A 21880-nucleotide genomic window follows, 5' to 3' on the forward strand; every position below is an offset into this window, starting at 1 on the left:
CAGGTGGTATTTAATTACATGAATAAGTTCTTTAGTGGTGATTTCTGAGATTTTGGTGCATCATCACCCAAGAAGTGTATAAGGTATCCACGAAGTAAGTCTTTTATCCCTCCCCACCCCAACCCTTTCCTTTGAGGCCCAAAGTCCATTGTATCATTCTTGTACCTTTCTGTCCTCATAACTTAGCTCCCAATTATGAGTGAGAACATATGATGTTTGGTTTTTCATTCCTGAGTTACTTAGAATAATAGTCTTCAATACCGTCCGGGTTGCTGCAATGCTATTATTTCATTCTTTTTATAGTTGAATAGTATTTCATGGTATATACATACCACATTTTCTTTATCCACTCATTGACTGATGGGCACTTGGGCTGGTCCCATATTTTTGCAATTGCAAATTGTGCTGCATAAACATGTGTGTGCAACTATATTTTTCATATAATGACTTCTTTACTTCTGGGTAGATACCAAGGAGTGGGATTGCTGGATCAAATGATAGATCTAGTTTTAATTCAATAAGGAATCTCCACACTGTTTCCCACAGTGGTTGTACCACTTTACTTTCCCACCAAGTGTAAAAGTGTTCCCTTTTTACCACATCCACGCCAACATCTATTTTTTTTTTAATTTTTCTATTATGGCCATTCTTGCCGGAGTGAGATGGTACCCCGTTGTGGTTTTGATTTGCATTTCCCTTATAATTAGTGACATTGAACATTTTTCCATATGCTTGTTAGCCATTTGTATATCTTCTTTTGAGAATTGCCTATTCACATCCTTAGCTCACTTCTTGATGAGATTTTTGGGGGGTTTTGTTAATTTGTTTGAGGTCCTTGTAGATTCTAGATATTAGTCCTTTCTCGATGTATAGATTTTGAAGATTTTCTACAACTTTGTGGGTTGTCTGTTAACTCTACTCATTAATTCTTTTGCAGATGCTTTTTAGCTTAATTCAGTCCCATCTATTTACTTTTTTGTTGCATTTGCTTTGAGGTTCTTGGTCCTGAAGTCTTTGCCTAAGCCAATGTCTAGTAGGGATTTTCAGAAGTTATCTTTTGAATGTTTATGGTTTCAGGTCTTAGATTCAAGTCTTTGATCCATCTTGAGTTGATTTTGTTTATGGTGAGAGATGAGGATCCAGTTTCGTTCCTTTACATGTGGCTTGCCAAGTACCCCAGCACCATTTGTTGAATAGTGTGTCCTTTCCCCACTTTATGTTTTGGTTTGCTTTGTTGAAGATCAGTTGGATATAAGTATTTGGCTTTATTTCTGGGTTCTCTATTCTGTTCCATTGGTCTATATGCCTATTTTTATACCAGTACCATGTTTTTTTAGTGACTGTAGTACAGTTTGAAGTTGGGTAATGTGATGTCTCTAGATTTGTTCTTTTTGCTTAGTCTCGCTTTGGCTACCTGGGCCCTTTCTTTGGTTCCATATGAATTTTAGGATTGTTTTTTCTAGTTCTGTGAAGAATGATGGTGGTATTTTGAGGGAAACTGCATTAAATTTGTAGATTGCTTTTGGTGTTATGATCATTTTCACAATATTGATTCTACCCATCCATGAGCATGGGATGTGTTTCCATTTTTTTGTGTCACCTATGATTTCTTTCAGCAGGTTTGTAGTTTTCCTTGTAAAGGTCTTTCAACTCCTTAGTTAGGTATAATGAGAGGATGGCACAGCCACATAGGTATCACCTGTCTCACCTTAGCTGCTGGCAGCAAAAAAGAAGTTTGAGTCCTTTTTGACCAGTTGCTTTTATGAGTTGGTTTCTACTAGGCTAGTCTTTATGCTAAAATATTAGTCCTAGGATTTTCCATCAATATCTAGGTGAGCATCCACTCCTATCCTAGTTAAAAAATATGTATGGAAGTTTGTGTGGAAACACAATCTGGAGACAAGTAGGCACATACTGATTACATACTAGATTCTGAAACCCTGAAGACAATGACCTGGTTTGCCTATCTTGCCTGGCACTTAGAAGATATTTTATAATCACTATTATTACATGTTTGCATGTATGGAGACATAAATGTACAGATGTAAATATTGACACATAATTTTAATCAACCACCCAGTCAATTCAGCAATTTCAAATAGAAAAGCTTAGCATGTCATAATTAAATGACAATACTCTGCTTGTAGTATGCATAAAGTAACACAAATTAAGTATGGACTAAAGTAACCAAAATAATTCTTTTTTTAAATTATACTTTAAGTTCTAGGGTACATGTGCACAACATGCAGATTTGTTATGTATGTATACATGTGCCATGTTGGTGTGCTGCACCCATTAACTCATCATTTACATTAGGTATATCTCCCAAGGCTATCCCTCCCCACTCCCCCCAACCCACGACAGGCCCTGGTGTGTGATGTTCCCCTTCCTGTGTCCAAGTGTTCTTATTGTTCAATTTCCACCTATGAGTGAAAACATGGGGTGTTTGGGTTTTTGTCTTTGCTATAGTTTGCTGAGAATGATGGATTCCAGCTTCATCCATGACCCTACAAAGGACATGAACTCATCTTTTTTATGGCTGCATAGTATTCCATGGTGTATATGTGCCACATTTTTCTTAATCCAGTCTATCCATTGATGGACACTTGGGTTGGTTCCAAGTCTTTGCTATTGTGAATAGTGCTGCGGTAAACATATAGCAGCATGATTTATAATCCTTCGGGTACATACCCAGTAATGGGATGGCTGGGTCAAATGGTATTTCTAGTTCTAGATCCTTGAGGAATTGCCATACTGTTTTCCATAATGGTTGAACTAGTTTACAATCCCACCAACAGTGTAAAAGTGTTCCTATTACTCCACATCCTCTCCAACACCTGTTGTTTCCTGACTTTTTAATGATTGCCATTCTAACTGGTGTGAGATGGTATCTCATTGTGGTTTTGATTTGCGTTTCTCTGATGGCGAGTGATGATGAGCATTTTTTCATGTGTCTGTTGGCTGTATGAATGTCTTCTTTTGAGAAATGTCTGTTCATATCCTTTGCCCACTTTTTGATGGGGTTGTTTGTTTTTTTCTTGTATATTTGTTTGAGTTCTTTGTAGATTCTGGATATTAGTCCTTTGTCAGATGAGTAGATTGCAAAAATGTTCTCCCATTCTGTAGGTTGCCTGTTCACTCTGATGGTAGTTTCTTTTGCTGTGCAGAAGCTCTTTAGTTTAATTAGATCCCATTTGTCAATTTTGGCTTTTGTTGCCATTGCTTTTGCTGTTTTAGACATGAAGTCCTCGCCCATGCCTGTGTCCTGAATGGTGTTGCCTAGGTTTTCATCTGGGGTTTTTATGGTTTTAGGTCTAACATTTAAGTCTTTAATCCATCTTGAATTAATTTTGGTATAAGGTGTAAAGAAGGGATCCAGTTTCAGCTTTCTACATATGGCTAGCCAGTTTTCCCAGCACCATTTATTAAACAGGGAATCCTTTCCCCATTTCTTGTGTTTGTCAGGTTTGTCAAGGATCAGATGGTTGTAGATGTGTGGTATTATTTCTGAGGGCTCTGTTCTGTTCCATTGGTCTATATCTCTGTTTTGGTACAGTACCATGTGGCTTTGGTTACTGTAGCCTTGTAGTATAGTTTGAAGTCAAGTAGCATGATGCCTCCAGCTTTGTTCTTTTGGCTTAGGATTGTCTTGGCAATGCGGGGTCTTTTTTGGTTCCATATGAATTTTTGTTTTTTCCAATTCTATGAAGAAAGTCATTGGTAGCTTGATGGGGATGGCATTGAATCTATAAATTACCTGGGGCAGTATGGCCATTTTCACGATATTGATTCTTCCTATCCATGAGCATGGAATGTTCTTCCATTTGTTTGTGTCCTCTTTGATTTCATTGAGCAGTGGTTTGTAGTTCTCCTTGAAGAGTTCCTTCACATCCCTTGTAAGTTGGATTCCTAGGTATTTTATTCTCTTTGAAGCAATTGTGAATGGGAGTTCCCTCATGATTTGGCTCTCTGTTTGTCTGTTACTGGTGTATAAGAATGCTTGTGATTTTTTGCACATTGATTTTGTATCCGGAGACTTTGCTGAAGTTTCTTATCAGCTTAAGGAGGTTTTGGGCTGAAACAATGGGGTTTTCTAAATATACAATCATGCCATCTGCAAACCGGGATGATTTGACTTCTTCTTTTCCTAATTGAATACGCTTTATGTCTTTCTCCTGTCTGATTTACCTAGCCAGAACTTCCAACACTATGTTGAATAGGAGTGGTGAGAGAGGACATCCCTGTCTTGGTGCCAGTTTTCAAAGGGAATGCTTCCAGTCTTTTTTTCCCATTCAGTATGCTCAAATAGCTCTTATTATTTTGAGACACGTGCCATCAATACCGAATTTATTGAGAGTTTTTAGCGTGAAGGGCTATTGAATTTTGTCAAAGGCCTTTTCTGCATCTATTGAGATAAACATGTGGTTTTTGTCTTTGGTTCTGTTTATATGCTGGATTACCTTTATTGATTTGCATATGTTCAACCAGCCGTGGATCCCAGGGATGAAGCCCACTTGATCATGTTGCATAAGCTTTTTGATGTGACGCTGGGTTCGGTTTGCCAGTATTTTATTGAGGATTTTTGCATCGATGTTCATCAGAGATATTGATCTAAAATCCTCTTTTGTTGTGTCCCTGCCAGACTTTGGTATCAGGATGATGTTGGCCTCATAAGATGAGTTAGGGAGGATTCCCTCTTTTTCTGTTGTTTGGAATAGTTTCAGAAGGAATGGTACCAGCTCCTCCTTGTACCTCTGGTAGAATTCAGCCGTGAATCCGTCCGGTCCTGGACTTTTTTTGGTTGGTATGCTATTAATTATTGCCTCAATTTGTGAGCCTATTATTGGTCTATTCAGGGATTCAACTTCTCCAAAGAAGAGTCTGTGAAGTATTACTTACTCTAAAATTCGTTCTGTTCAAAATCAAGGTGGTTTACATAACTACCCACCATTGCTGAAAAGAAAGGAATGATATTCATTTCCAGGCAGCTGCAACAGGCATTTTTTTGCAAGGTGGGCATGGAGAGAACTTTAACTCATTTGGTCGTGGTGTTGCAAGTATATTTGGAGTATTAATAACAGCATTAGTAGAACTAAAGAAATCACAACATTTTCCAATTATACTTTTTACAGCACCTACTTATAACCATACCTAATAATTTTAAGAAAAAAAAAGAGATTATAGTCTTTAAAATGTGTAAGCACTGTTTTACATAAAATTATGCTTGTTTATTTACGGTAGGATATTTTTATAGTCCTTAAGATGGTTTAATTCATTATTGGTCTCCTAAAGTAAGACAAACTATCTCATTGTTTCCAAATTTAACAGAAGGATTCTGATGTTTTATTGAACAAAGTTTGGGAAATGTTTCTCTGTACTTTGATGATGAAAGTTTGGGGAACTGCAATGATTCAGAAGTCTATATAATTACCATGTGAACCTTAAAGTAAAATAAATTTTGTATTTCACAATGAACCATATTGAGATAAATGAATACTTAAAAGAGAAGTGCTTCAGAATGACATAATAAAAGGAGAGTCTCCACACTACCCATACAGAATGAGGACCAAGACACTTCTCTTATAAATGTCTTTAAGAAAAGAAATTAAAATAAGGCCAGAAACTTACTGTACAAAGATCTACATAGAAACGCAGATTGATTTCAGTGTGTTTGTATATGTATTTTTCAATTTAATAAACAGAAAGTGGATGTTTCTATAGTATGTGTTCAGTCATCTTTTTTAAAATATTGAGTTAGACCCACTGGTTTTTGCTTAAGTGACTTGGCCACAAATGGGCATATCAACTAATATTAAAATGACCATGAAATTTTTTGTCTAGGAGTGTACAAACCAAGTAACAGCACCAACTATGAAAGGATTCCTGGACGAATCCTTTTCTGTTTGAATGAATTACATGGCACAGTATGATTTAAATGAAAATAAAAATCATCCAAGTGAATTTTGAGTAATCGTAGTGAAAAAAACAGGATGTCAGGTAAAAAATTTCACTTTTTAACAATAGAGAACATGTTTTTAAACATATATAAATATTATTGCTAACAACAAAAAAATGGTGAAACCTGAAAATGTCATTTTATCTTAACACAAAACAAATGCTTATTAGGTTTGTATTTGAATATATTTATTTTTTCATTTAATTTTTTTTATTTCAATAGTGTTAAGGGACCATGTGTTCTTTGAGGCTGGGCACTGTATCCCAACACTTTGGGAGGCATAGATGGGAGGATCAGTTTAGCCCAGGAGTTTGAGACCATCCCTGGCAACATAGTGAGACTCCATCTGTACAAAAAATTTAAAACTTAGGTGGGCCTGGTGACGTGTGCCTGTATCCCCAGTTACTTGGGAGGCTATGGTGGGAGGATTGCTTGAGCCTGGGAGGTTGAGGCTGCAGTGGAGCCATGGTCACCCTACAGCATGCCAGCCTGTGCAACAGAGTAAGACCATGTCTCAAGAAAAAAAGAAAAGTGGTTTCTGATTACATGGATAAATTGTATAACAGTGAAATCTGGGCTTCTATTGTACCTATCAACCAATAGTGTATGTTGTACCCAATAGCTAATATTTCATCCCTCACCTCCATTGCATCCTCCTCCTTTCTGAGTTTTCAATGTCCATTTTACCACTCTGTATGCTTCTGCGTACCCACAGCTTAGCTCCCACTTATAAGTGAGAGTATGTGGTATCTGTTTTTTCATTCCTGAGTTACTTCACCTAAGACAATGGCCTCCAGTTCCACCCAACTTGTAGCAAAACAACATTATTTCATTCTTTTATATGGTTAAGTAGTGTTTATGGTATATCTATATGTATACACAGACATATATATACATATATACTACACACACACATATATACATTATATACATATATGTATCAAATTTTCTTTATTCACTTCAATTGATGGGCACTTAGGTTGATTCCATATCTTTGCAGTTGTGAATTGTGCAGTCATAAATATGCATATGTAGGTGTATTTTTGATATAATGAGTTATTTTTCTTTGTGTAGATACCCAGTACTGGGATTACTGGATCAAATGGTAGAACGACTTTTAGTTCTTTAAGAAATCTCCATACCACTTTTCAATATTTTATTTCTTTTGTGTGATAATAATTCCAGAAAAGTAGAAGTATGTCTGGTTGAATTACCATGTGCATACAAAATATATTTTGATCAAGAAAGTTCATGGAATAGAGACTTTAAAATTATAAGCATTGTTTCACCATTAAAAACAGCTAATTTATGTTTATTTTCTCTATAGTTCTTATGCCATGGTGAAAAAAAAAGAAAATTAGTGTAGTGATGAAGTTGGGAAAACAATTTTGAATAGCAGCAAATAAGAGAACTTAATAGAGAAAATAAAGTTTAAAATAGCATAAAGAATTTGGTCTTAAATAGAATAAATAGATGAGGAAAATATGATATAAGGAATTCTTTTATCTGTATTTATTTTTAAAATTCAACCAATGACTGAACCCACAGGGCTTTTATCTGTGGAAAGCATGATTGCAAATATAGTCATTTATATAACCACAGAGAATGAAAGATATGAAAGGAAAATTAAATTTTCAATGAGGCAATTGCCAACCAGTTTGCCATTCAAAATAGACTGAACTAGCAGATGCACAAAATATTTTTTATTTCATTTTTGACCTTCAGGAGTCATACTATTTGTTGATAAGACAACACATAGGAAATTGAACAATACCAGTAATAATCACTATAAATCAAACTTTATGAATATGAAATGCCAGACTTATTGATTTGCTGACCATATAATCAACACTTTATATGTTTTTGAAAAATTCACAATACATTTTTAGACAGAAAATAAAATATTAGAAAGACTCATTTTAATCGAGATATAAATTTGATATCTTTAGAAAGAAAATAACATTAAAATTCTTATTCTATTGAAATACCTTGTTTTTGTGCCTCTGAGAATCTTAGAAACCTAAGATATTATTCCAAGTTTAAGTAAATTCTATGATATAACATCTAGAACTTCTTGATTTTATGCAACACTATACTGACAGAACATTTAAAACATTATTTAACAAACACATTATAGATATTTATATCTGTGCCGGTTCTTTGATTTTTGATAGTTGTAACTCATTTTATATTTACCACAACCCTGTAAGAAAGATACTACAATTACTCCCAATTTATAGATGAAGAAAATTAGACACACAGAGTTTACATAACTTTCCCACAGACAAACAGCTAGCAGGTAGCAATCTTGAGAACTGATCCAGGCAATTCGGTTCCAGGCTGTTTTTATTATTATTATTATTATTATACTTTAAGTTCTAGGGTACATGTGCACAATGTGCAGGTTTGTTACATATGTATACATGTGCCATGTTGGTGTGCTGCACCCATCAACTCATCATTTACATTAGGTATATCGCCTAATGCTATCCCTCCCCGCTCCTCCCTCCCCACAATAGGACCTGGTGTGTGATGTTTCCCTTCCTGTTTCCAAGTGATCTCATTGTTCAATTCCCACCTATTAAAAACAGCCTTCTCCCAGGCTGTTTTTAATCATTATGCTTTGGGCTTTGCAATGCTAAGAGTACATTTATAATCCACTTATGATTTTAGAGTTTTGAAATAAATTTAATCAAACATATTTCCATAACTCACTTGTTTAAAATATATTATCAGTTTTAAATTAAGAAATTATTTATTAAATTTTAAAATCTATTTGATAGTTAACATTGTATTTCCAAGCAGTCCTATGTAGCATGATAAAATATTGTATGTGATTGGAAACTTGGATTCATATCAATATATTCCCAATTTAGGGAAGTCTAAACCACATATATATTGAACAAATTTAATCAAATGGGTATCACCATAAGAATCATTTTCCAATCTATAAATGGGAATGTTAAAAAATATAATCTATACAGATCAGACTATGTTAATGTGACAATAATTATATGATTGAAAATATTTTTCAAATTAATCCGTGAATCAGCTAATATATGTTTTTTATTATACTTTAAATTCTGGTGTACATGTGCAGAACATGCAGGTTTGTTACCTAGGTATACACGTGCCATGGTGGTTTGCTGCACCCATCGACCTGTCATCTACATTAGGTATTTCTCCTAATGCTAACCCTCCCCTAGGCCCCCAGCCCCCCAACAGGCCCTGGTGTGTGATGTTCCCCTCCCTGTGTCCATGTGTTCTCATTGTTCAACTTCCACTTATGAATGAGAACATGAGGTGTTTGGTTTTCTGTTCTTGTATTAGTTTGCTGAGAATGATGGTTTCCAGCTTCTTCCATGTCCCTGCAAAGGACAGGAACTCATCCTTTTTTTGTGGGTGCATAGTATTCCATGGTGTATATGTGCCACATTTTCTTTATCCAGTCTATCGTGAATGGGCATTTGGGTTGGTTCCAAGTCTTTGCTATTGTGAACAATGCCGCAATAAACATACATGTGCATGTGCCTTTATGATAGAATGATTTATAATCCTTTGGGTATATATCTAGTGATAGGATTACTGCATCAAATGGTATTTCTAGTTCTAGAGCCTTATATTAACATCAAATATATGATTCAAATTTGGATAATTCAAATGAAATGTGTGTGGTCTGATACCTATAAGAATAGGTATTTTTATTTCATCAGCTTTCATTCCTCTTCAGACAATCATTGGCATCTGGTTGGAAAATGTTAACAGTCCCTATAAGTGAAGGACCTCTCCCTTCATCACTCCATGGTGCCTCTGTCCTACATTGTCCTCCAGTGGGCAGCTGCAGAAATATAAACTGGCCTAAGAGAGATGAAGTTTATCTGTGGAGGATATCACATCAAGCCAGGGTTACTTGAAATGGAACTGACTGTTCAGGTCATAACTAAAAATGATGGAGAAGATCAGCCTTAAACCAGAAAACAAAATTTTGGAGTGAGCCAGATCAGTAAGGTAAAAAAAAAAAAAAAAAAAAAAAAAAAAAAAAAAGCAGATATAAATCCAGAAAGCCAGAAGCACATTTTGTAAAAATAGGAAGTACATGAACACTATGGGAACTCTAAGAACTTATCTTCCTAGTGTTCCTTTTGAATATGTCTGCTGAGTTTGCAGCAGTTTAACATGATGAATTGCTTACAAATCCACAGTTGGATCCTCCTTCCAACCAGGGGTGAGACTAGGGTTCTTTGAGGATTGTTTCTGGGTGAATTTGCTTTTTGTGAGGCATGCTTAGGAACACAGGCGTGGGTTAGTACTTACTGAGTACAGGTGTTTCCAGGCTGTGTTGACCCACACCATCAAATATTGTAAAATGCTATAACTGGCTTGGCAGCTCAGAAAATGGGAACAGAGTTGAAAAAATGATCTGGTTCTTCTTTCCCAATAATCCTGACATGTTAGAAGATATAGGCACAGATTAAAATACTGCAAGTTATGTTCAAGACAGACCGTAGAACACATGGTAAATGTGCATGGGTTTAAGTAAGAAAGGAAAAGAGATAAAGACTAGACAGAGAGCAGAGGGGCACTGCTCATTGTTAAGCAGCAATACAATGTTTATATTAAAATTCATAAATCAGAAAATATACCCATTTTGGTGCAGATAACACAGAGAACATAAAACTTATATTGTTTTGGCAATATGTTATGAATGGTCCAATCAGATATCAAAAATATAAGATTTGTATATTAAAAAGATACTTATTCACTTGAAATCTGCCTCTTTTAAGTCTCTTGTCATCTGGATTTACGATTTCTGTCTGTCTTTGAGTCAAACTTTTCCTCATGCTAACTCTCATTATTAGAGTTTTCAATTTTGCTGCTCAAGCTGAATACCCCTTCAAATCCTAGCCTAAATTTCTTAATTTTATCTGTTGATTCATTTATTCAAATATATTTATGAAATGTTGATTTTGATAGGTATTGTGAGTGGTGCTGGAGATTTATGTCCTCACCATTCATATTTCCACTGTTTTAATTCATTACCTCATAATTTTTCAGCTAAATCTTAGCAGTAGCAGCTGTGTTCTGCCTGATTCTAATTATGGTCTTTTCAATCTTGTCTCTTTATTATTCCTAGAGTGATCTTTGTAATACACAAACCTGATTATGTCAAGTCCCTAACAATTCAAACTCTGTAGCATGACACAAAAGACCCATCGTAATATATTCTCTGCTTACTGCTGCAGTCTCATCTTTTGCTACTCCTCAATTACCTCCACCTTCATCTCCTGAGCTACTTGCATCCCAAAAATATGAACTTCTCTTCCTCCACACTGAGCTTCAGCTCACCCTGTCTTCTTTCATTTCTGCATCCCTATACATCATCCTTTGTGTTTTAGGATTCATTTCAGAAGACACCTCCTCTAGGAAGCCTTCTCTAACCAAATACTCCCAAAAAGGCTGGTTTAGAAACTCCTTCAATGGGTTTTAATAAACACCTGTGCACACCTTTATCCTAAAGGCCTAATAATTACTATCCTAATAATTACTATCTGTTTCTCTGTTGCATCCCACACATTAACTAAACCGCAATATTTAGGTAGCAGAGAATGTATCTTGTTTGTGCTTGCCATATATATGTATCTCAAAAATTCTGATGAAAGAATTCCTAGAAGAATATTTTATTTGGATAAATATTAAACATCTGAAAAACTTGACAGGCTGAAAATTATACCTGAAAAAAAATTGAAAAGTAACAGCCACAGCTGCTTCTCTGGGCATAACATGAATGTGACAGCAAGTTCCAGTTGGAAAAGAAGTAATTACAGGAAACTTCAGTCTGCGACACCTTGTTTTCTTACAGTTAACGACAGCAAACTGACTAATGTGGGCAAAAGTCAGCATTCAGAAGTAGAAAGATGAAAAGCCAGTTAGGAAAGTCCCCACAATGAAATCCTGACTGAAAATCATGAGTAACTGCATCTAATAAAATAAGAGGACTGTGCCTAAAGAAATACATAGGGCTGAGTAGAAAGCCCTATGGAAAAGTCATACATGAAAAAGACAAGTTAAAAAAAAGTGGGAAAAAGAGTATTATGATAGCAATAATTTGCTTTCAAATACTTCAACATAGACTCTCTCTCTCAATCTGTGTGTGTGTGTGTGTGTGTGTGTGTGTCCATGGCCCTAAATCATACTTAAGGGACATTTAGTAAACATAATTGGAAATACATACTCCAAGGGTATGTATGCCTCTAGAGATAGCTTTAACAAGTTATGTAACTAGCATTATGATAATCAATAAAAATTGTATTTACCAATACAATTTGTCTTTCCAATTACCAATAAAATTTGTCTTTCAAAATTTGTTGATTGACTAGAGAAAAAGATAAATGGTTCTAAAAAAGGAAGTGGCTGGTATGTTTCTTCTCTTGAATAAATAATGTATAAAATCTAGTAAGTGTATACACATATATATGTGTATTTGCTTTCCTATTTAGCTATTTAATTTAATCAGTTACATATTGCCATGGACTCATATATAGTTATTTTATAATCTGGGTTATAATACATTACTATATCATTATTTTGTTGCCCAAATTGTTCGGACTTTGACCATTGGAAGCTCTTTCATTTGTCACCTGCATCTCCTTGACATAACCCATTGTTTTGTTTTATGAGCACTTCCTTTTTCTATGACTCTAAATAATGCTCCAGGCTCACCTTGTGTATTTCCTGCCCCAGTACTAGAATTAGTCATTTCTCCAAGGAACACTGGTTCCTTTAATTGGAGAATACATTAAAAGCCAAGATGTGATTATTAACTGTTTGCATTGCTATTAAAGTGTCATTGCTTCCAGCTGTTATGAGAAGACAGAACCAGGAAATAAATGTACATAATCTCTGTAAACAGACATGTCTATAATTATCTATGTATCTATCACCATTATCTATATTAACTTAAAACATTAGCTCATATTGATACCACTAATGCTAGCTCAATACCGCATGGGTCATTCTACCCTTCCCTATTGCTAATTTGAAATTTCCTACTCCGACAGTGAGAGACATAGTTTCCCTTATTTACATTTATTTTATCTTGATTTTTAAGTGCACTAATATCCATACACTGATTCAAGGATTGTTTGCTATCTGAGTATGCACAGTGAAATCCTATTGCTAAAACAATGTTACATTTCCTTTAGATCTGCATGACATATGCTATCGAAGCAGCAAAAGGACAGAGTATCAGAAGTCATCCAGATCACGAAAGTTATATAATCGTTCATGTTTACTTGCCAGTTAGTAGCAGAACATGTGTCAGAGTTTCGTCAAGGTGACAACAGTCACCTTCCCCAACTGTATTATTGGAAACTCGTCATATTTACCCAAGAAGAGTCTAACAGTTGTGCATGTCCAAATTGTCTGTCAGTTTTCAGTATAACATACAATCAAGAAGAAATATAAAATTCGGCCTGGGTTTGCAAGTATATCACTAGTATCAAAGATGATTTCTGAATAAACCTAGATTTATATTTAATAATAAGGTCACATGAAGGATTTTTTTTTTTTTTAGTTTACTTTGAGCATGGAAGAAGACTGGACTTGTCCATATATTTCTTCATTCCAGAGCACTGACCAGCAATGGCTATCACAATAAGAATGAATGACATTGTGATATCTCTCCTCTCCTATTTTGCTTCTGTCTTTATCGAAGAGAATACTCTTCAGATGAGCTGGGGCTGGTGGCTCACTTCTGTAATCCCAGTCCTTTGGGAGGCCAAGGTGGGTGGATCACATGAGGTCAGCAATTTGAGACCAGCCTGGCCAACATGATGAAATCCCATCTCTAATGAAAATACAAAAATAAGCCAGGCACTGTGGCGGGTGCCTGTAATCCTAGCTACTTGGGAAGCTGAGGCAGGAGAATCGCTTGAACTCGGAAGGCGGAGGTTACAGTGAGCCAATATTGCGCCACTGCACTCCAGCCTGTCTGAGAGAGAGAGAGAGAGAGAGAATACTCTTCAGATATGAAAGAATATGCTAAACTTAGATAAGAACAAATTAAAGAACAAGATGGTAAAGAGAAACTAAACTATAAACCTCAGTTTTACCAATGAGATTAGACCTCTTAGTCTAAATTAACTACACTCTGGAGTAGTAAGTCAAACTTCAGAGATCTCAGAACTACCAACATCAATATTGGTGCAATAGTAAAAATGTGCTTTCAAGATGTTTAATATAAATGTAGACTAAATGTGTTGTTTTTTGTTTGAATCCAAAACAAACAGGTAAGGATGTGTGGAAGTTATAACATCACATATTCTATTATTCTATGTCAATGTAAAAGAAAACTTTCTAATCATATTGGATGTTCAAAAATGTAAAGAGATGCTGAAAAGATAGTGAAAAACTTATCCTTATAATTGTTCCAGTACTTATGAGATGAGAGATAATTGTGGAGAAAGCACCCTTCATCTGGTTGGGACTAGATGGTCTCTAAGCAGACCTCTGGCTTTGAGATACTATCTTCCCTTCAAAACTAGGCCTGGATATTACAAAATCATGTTTAATTCTACTGCTAATAGGCTAATAAGCTGTTATGTTCCTCTTCTGTAGCTTTTATTTTAACTCTTCTGGCTATAGCACTTTAAATAATAAATTTGAAAAATTCTGTATATATCTTTAGAAAACATGAGCAGCTCAGAGTAGTTGCTAATTCATCATGTTTGAAGTTGAGCATTCTTTTTAGAAAAGTTCTCTCTTAGTGATGTTTTTATTTAGAATTTAAAGCATGTGTTGGTGTTAATAAATTCTTAGAAGTAAAGGTATAATGAAACAAAAATATTAAAAATGAGGGCAAATGGCCTCTAACTGTATTTTTTATCATCATCATTATTATTATTGGTTTATAGACAGGGTCTTGCTGTATGGAGACAATGCAGCTCTAGCTCACTGTAACCTCAAACTCCTGAGCTCAAGTGATCCTCCACCTTAGCCTACTGAATAGCTAGGATTACAGGCAAGAACTTCCATGATTGGCTAATCTTTTTATTTTTATTTTTGTAGATATGATGCCCTAGCTGGTCTTGAACTCCTGGACTCAGCGACCCTCCTGTCTGTACCTCCCAGAGTGCTGTGATTATAGACGTGGGCCACCACCACCATGTCTGGCTGGGCCCCTAACTTTAATAGAGCCCCTAACTTAGCTAACGGGCCACTAAGTTTAATAATTAAAATGACATATACATTATTTAATTCAATGAAAAGTATGAATTAGATAACTGGAATTATTTATTGCCTAGACCTATATTAGTATGATATTCAGAAAATGAAAAATTCAGTTAAAAGAATTACAACATATCTGATTTGAGATTAAAAAAGAAAATGTTTAAATATACCTATATATTAGAAATGAACTGATAAGGCCCTGCCAAAAAAGAAAACTTGTATTTAAATAAAACATATACATAGAAACTTTAAAATAATAGTGTGCTTTTCCCTCTGAAATGAGAGTCACTTACTTAAATCTGTAGGTTTAAATACATGGAATCATGATTTTTTAATATGGTAGGAAGTTAAAAGTGCATTGCATTTATTCATTTAGTAAATATTTGTTTCATGCCTATTCAGTATAAGATGTTGATACTGTATTAGTTATTGAAAATTGAAAGAAAACAAGAGAGTCCCTGCCCCTTTAAAGCTTATGTTCAGCAGGAAAAAAACAGCTATTAAACATTTAATTACTTAACTTTTCACTTCATCATAAACAAAGGTATCCAAGATAATATCGAGATTGTTAACAAGGGAAATATCTTGAGACCAAAGAGAGAAGGTGGCAAGAGTCTTTTGTGGAAATGATCACTGAAGGAAACTTATAAACCTAAGAAGGAATTGGTCAGGGAAAAGTAGGCAGAAGATGCTTGCAAGAAGAGGATAAAACATGGAGAGAGATCCTGAAATATGAAGGATCGTGTGCATTTATGAGACTTAAAATGGTTCATGTTCCTGTGTTGCATAAATGGGGAACAAAGGAACAGTCCTGTGTAATGACCTAGGGATTAGGCAGAGACTAGAGCAGGAATAGAAGCATAATCATATCCTTCCATCTAAAGTTCAACAAGTATAGCTCTTCCAAAGTTTTTGCTATGATAATATTTGAATAAAATATATGCAGTTATAATTTCTTGATTCCTTTTTTGTTTCCATCATGTTTATTAACCATCCAAATCACAGGTGGTGTTGTATGTTTGTTTTTCAAATCTCATGTAAAGAGTTTTGAACTACCTTGAAAGTGAGATACAATGAACTTGAATACAATAAATGAATATAAATAGCCTTTCTATTATATTCCTAATTTTACAGCATAGTAAGTTACTTGCAGATAAATGCAAAAACAATATAGTCTTCTGAAACAATGTCAAAAGGTTAAAAATAAAATCTAGCATATGCAATCAACTGCAGTTTGAATGAATAACATTCTAATATTAAGCATGTGATGTCATTTGGAAGAGGGAGACAAGGAATGTATTGCATAGTACTGAGACAAAATAAATATATTTCTATGTGAATTTTCTTCAAAATTTTAAAACATTTTTATTCAATACAGGTATTAAAAGTGAATTTTACACTGTTTATTTTAGAATAGACAGTTGAGTCTAGAAAGAACAATTATCTTCTAATAAATTTGTATTGTACAATTTAATAATTATTCATGTTTTTACCTCTCTTTTCCCCTTGCCGTTCACCTGTTGAGAATTAAATTGTTTATATATGCCATTATATAAGAATAAGAGAGGAAAACAAGCAAACAAACCAAAAATCCTACCTGAAATAAATGTCTTGTTTTGGTCTCTATTCTCAAGGAAAGTATTGATTAAAGAGACTTGGAAATGAATAATGGTAAATAGAAAAAATAATTTCTAGCTGAAAGGGTCCAAAGGTTATCTAGTACAAATTCCCTCCTCTTATAAATAAGAAAATGGAGACTCAGGGAGGTTAAGTGATTTATTCAAGGTTCTCTAACTAGTTATAGCAGTTGATTGATTTCTGGTTTTCTGGTTTCCAGCTCTTCCCAATACACACTGCCCATAATTTGACTTTGCCATGTTATTCTTTTCCCATATAATAAATAAGTGGCAGCATATGGCTGTCCAAACTGCAATAATATTTGAAATAAAATTCATCCAGGATCCTTGTTTATAAGGCATCAACTTTAAAAGAATCAATAAAAGTTATGAAATAATGTGATTCTTCAAAAATAAAGCCAGCAAATCAATAGACCAAGATGTAAATGTAAAGAATCTTAACTCTGCTTTCATTTAATCTTTATGTACTCCTTCAAATGGATAACCTTGGTGTTAAAAGTAAATGAATCAATCTTGCTACATTTTATACCCTAGGGTGTCAGTAAATATGAGGGGATATGGGTTTGGTGGGTCTTGGCTAGTTGTCTATCAAAAAAGTCAATAAACATATTGGTATAACCTAATTGTCCTGTAAAGGGACACAGTTTCGTATTCATTTACTAAATCTATCCATTAAGAGAAATTAAACAATACAACTCATGGGGCAGTGGGGGGATAGCAACAGGGGTAGTGAGTTCTAGAAGTTCTAAAATTATCTTCTTACACATTGTGAGGATGGATTCATTTTATTTTTCTATAAGTCAAATAGACCCGTGAATAGGTAGATTAAAGACAGATGAAATGAAAGAAGTATTCCCGAATCATTGATTTATAAAACTGTCTTTTAGCACTGAATAACTAAGAAATTTCTTCAGCTTCTGCTACACTTATTCAACTTGAAATGTTTGACAAAGTAAAGGGGCTTCACTTTAATTGGCTTAGTAAAATTATTAACAATATTTGTCAAAACAGCAAATTTCATAGAGGCCATTTTCAAAAAGAAAAGCTTGGTTTGGCTGAGCTATGACATCAAAAATGAATGAAGGCAAAAATAGAACTCATTTATAATTTTTCTCATGAAGTATGTGTACTGTTATTTCCAGGCACTTTTCTACTATAAACTTCTCTCTTATAATTTTATCTCTGACCCTAGGCAAGAACCTCTGGTTCTTGTACTTGCAATGAAAAAGAGAAGCAGCTCTGTCTCAGTCTATCCATGGCCCAAGAAAAAGTTTAGCTATTCCCAGACTATTAACTTTTTGCTTGGCTTTTGAAATGATGACAAGTTCATTGAATTCTATATATTATCTAGTTCCTAACTATTGCATTTTGATTTGTAGTGCTCTCTGAATTCTGTGTCCTTCTTAGATTTCCATGGTTTGCGAAAATACCGACTCCTAAAACATACATATGTGTGTAGATATATACGTGTGTGTATATACATGTGTGTATATATATATATACACACACACACATTTTAGAGATAGGGTCTTGTTATGTTGCCCAAGCCAGAGTGCACTGGCTATTCACAGATGCAATAATAGCATATTATAACCTTGAGCTCCTGGGCTTAAAGGATCCTTCTGTCTAAGCCTCTTGAGGAGGCGGGACTACAGGTACACACCACTATATCTGGCTCCAACCCAATATTTTGGTTTGCTTTATTTATCCTGGTTTTGTATTCTTCTTCTGCCTCTGAGATCTATCTCTACTCACAGGGCCTGTGTATGCAGAAGTTCTCTTGACATAAGAATTTAACATAATAATCAAACAAAATTTAAATGTTTGGTCACAGTTCTTTTTTAGATAAAATACTCAACATGTACGTTTTCAAGATCTTGTGGATTGTTATTTTAAATGTAATGAATTATTCATAGTTAATCCAAATAAAATAATATTTCAATGCTCATGTGAACAGTTTGAGTAATTTGGAGCCAATCAAACTTATCTTAAATGTCAAAAGTTTTGGAGACCATACTATTGTTTAATATTAATTGTAGGGTAAAAAAAGAAAGAGAGCGGACTTCCCAGCCCCACTCCTGTCGGGATGCGGGACTGTATCAGGAACTCCGCCCGAGAGCCCCACCGGGGGACTCTGTCGGTCTCCTCTGCCGGAGGCCAACAGACCTCTCCCTACCCACCTTCTTCCCTGAAGCTAGGTGACCAAAATAAATTTGCAGTTTTGCTCCTACCCTTGCCTACCCGCTGGTTCTTTTGTACCCGCTCGGCTGCTCTTAGAAAAACAAATCAGTTGGTGCCGAACCCGGGAGGAGACCCCTCCTCAGGCCTCTTAAGGGTTGAGGAACCTCCTCCTGCTCCCACACCGCAGACGGACCAGGACCTGAGACCTGCTTCCCTCACTCTCACGGCCTCTCTGGGGTAAGTGCCCTTGTCTCCTCTTTACCTCCCTCGGCCAAAAATCCTGTGCAGGTCCGAGGTCCACTTTTAGCCACCAAGTGGCTCGGGAGACCCGTTCAGGACAGAGACGTCCACCTGAAGGTAATCTCCACTTTGGCTCCATGAGCCTCCAGTCTGTCTCTGCTGGTTCCAAAGGACGCTTTGAAGCCAGGCAGAGATCCACTTCCATTTCCATTGTGTCCATTGTGTAAGTAAAGAGGAAACAAATGGGAAACCCCCCCAGTCCAAATTTCCAAAGAGCACCCCCTTAGGGTGCCTCCTAGCCGATTTAAAAACCTTACAGCTTGAACAAGACCTTAGGAGGAAGCGGTTAATTTTCCTTCCCACTGTGGCGTGGCCCCAATCAGTGGCCACCACAGGGCACCCTAGCAGCAATTTCTGCCAGTGGCTAGGCAAGTGGTCTGAAATTAATTACATACAAGGCTTTTGGGCCTTACGCTCTCGTCCCAACCTGCCCTATACTCCTCCTTCTCTCCCCGCTCTCTCCACCCCCTCCCTTCCTGCCCAGACTCCTCCTCCTCCCCCCATCCAGATTCCTCCTTCCTCCTCCTTATCTACTAGTAATCCACTCGGTCCTGTGCCTCCTTCGGGGCCCCCAACTGGCTGTCTTGAGTCCCCTATCTGTGCCCACACCCTCCTACAGTGTTAGCACCTTTGCGAGAGGTAGCTGGGGCGGAGGGGGTAGTCAGAGTACATGTTGCTTTTTCACTGGCCGATCCTTCCAAAATTGAGAAGCGTTTAGGTGATTTCTCAGCTAATCCTACCATATACATAAAGGAATTTAGATACCTTTGTCAGGCCTATGACTTAACTTGGCATGACCTCCAGGTTATCCTAACTTCCACCCAAAACCCTGAGGAGCAGGAGCGCATCCTAGCTCAATCAGCTCCTGACATGCGCAAAAAACTTCAAAAGGTAGAGGATGGTCCTCAGGCACCAATACAAGACCTGGTTAAATTAGCCTTTAAGGTCTATAACTCCAGAGAGGAGATGGCTGAAGCACAGCGACAAGCTCGCCTTAAACAGAAGTTACAGCTCCTAGCAGCGGCTTTACAGCCCAGTCGTAACCCCAGGCCAGAGAGCACACACCCCACAGACTCCAACGGTACAAAAGGAGCCTGCTATAAGTGCGACAAGGCAGGACACTATGCCAACAGGTGTCCGCAGGGTCCCCGAGTCCCAACGCAGCCTTGCTATAAGTGCAAGGCATCAAGACATTGGGCCAGTGAATGTCCTAACCCTCGTCCACCAGCAACCCCCTGCCCTGCTTGCCAGCAGGGAGGACACTGGAAGTCTGATTGCCCCACCCTGAGAACAGGTGCTGCGTCTCCACGTGACCCCCTTTCCCAGGATCCTGGGAGCTCCTTCCAGCTCCTACATCTGGACGATGGCAACTGAAGGTGCTGAGACTCGGGGACCCCCCATCACCCTCGCCAAGCCGCGGGTAACTCTCCTGGTAGCGGGTAAGACAATTAATTTTTTAATCAACAGCGAGGCTACCTATTCTGTTTTGCCGTCCTTCTCTGGACCTAGCCTTCCATCCAATATCTCTGTAGTAGGAGTAAGCGGAAAGCCATCCACTCCACAAAAAACTCCACTCCTTAATTGCTGCCTGGCCAACAACTACTTTGCGCACTCATTCCTCATTCCCAGCTAAAAAGGGTCCCTACCGAAAGCAATCAGTGGAAATCAGTTTGGCTTTCCCCTACTCGCCTCAAACTTACTAAATTTTCTTAACTATCTCATACTCCTCAGCCTTGCCAGGACTATCCTTCTGGGTTTTGCCCATATTCCAACAAATGCTTCCATTCCTCATTCCTATACTAATACTGTGCCTTATTTTATGTTTTGTCCCCATTTTGATCAAATTTCTCCATGCCAAGATTCCGTACGTCCAAATGCCAACCATGGGCCCCGACCTTAATGATGCTCCTTAACAGCAGGAAGTAGCCAGACAGACCACGGCGCCCCTGTATCACTATTATCAATAAAAGGTTGGACTGTTTGGACGAACGGAGGCAAGATGGTGCACTTCCGGGTTCTTCTTCACCAACTTTTCCCGCGCTTGCGAAAATGCAGCTGGCGACCTGGGAAGGTGCAGACCAACCGGGCATGCGCCAGGTGACGTCAATCCAAAGATACCAAGATTTACCTGGTCGCACCTGTGGAATGCCCCCCCACACCCGTGCCCCGCCTATTGCCCTCCCACTTCTAGAAAAGCCACTCCCCGCAGAGCGCCGCGCAGACTTCCCAGCCCTACTCCTGTCGGGATGTCGGGACTGTATCAGGAACTCCGTCGGAGAGCTCTACGGGGCAACTCTGCCGGCCTCCTTTGCCAGAGGCTGACAGACCTCTCCCCCACACCTTAGGTGATCAAAAATAAATTTGCAGTTTTGCTCCAAAAAAAAAAAAAAGAAAAGAAAAAAAAAAAGAGAGGCCAGGCCAGTGGCTGACCCCTATAATCCCAGTACTTTGGGAGGCTGAGGGGGGCAGATTGCCTGAGCTCAGGAGTTCAAGACCAGCCTGGACAACATGGTGAAATCCCACCTGTACTAAAATACAAAAAATTAACCAGGTGTGGTGACATGTGCCTGTAATCCCA

This window comes from Trachypithecus francoisi, unplaced genomic scaffold (genome assembly GCF_009764315.1).
Source record: "Trachypithecus francoisi isolate TF-2019V2 unplaced genomic scaffold, Tfra_2.0 Lachesis_group2, whole genome shotgun sequence".
NCBI lineage: Eukaryota > Metazoa > Chordata > Mammalia > Primates > Cercopithecidae > Trachypithecus > Trachypithecus francoisi.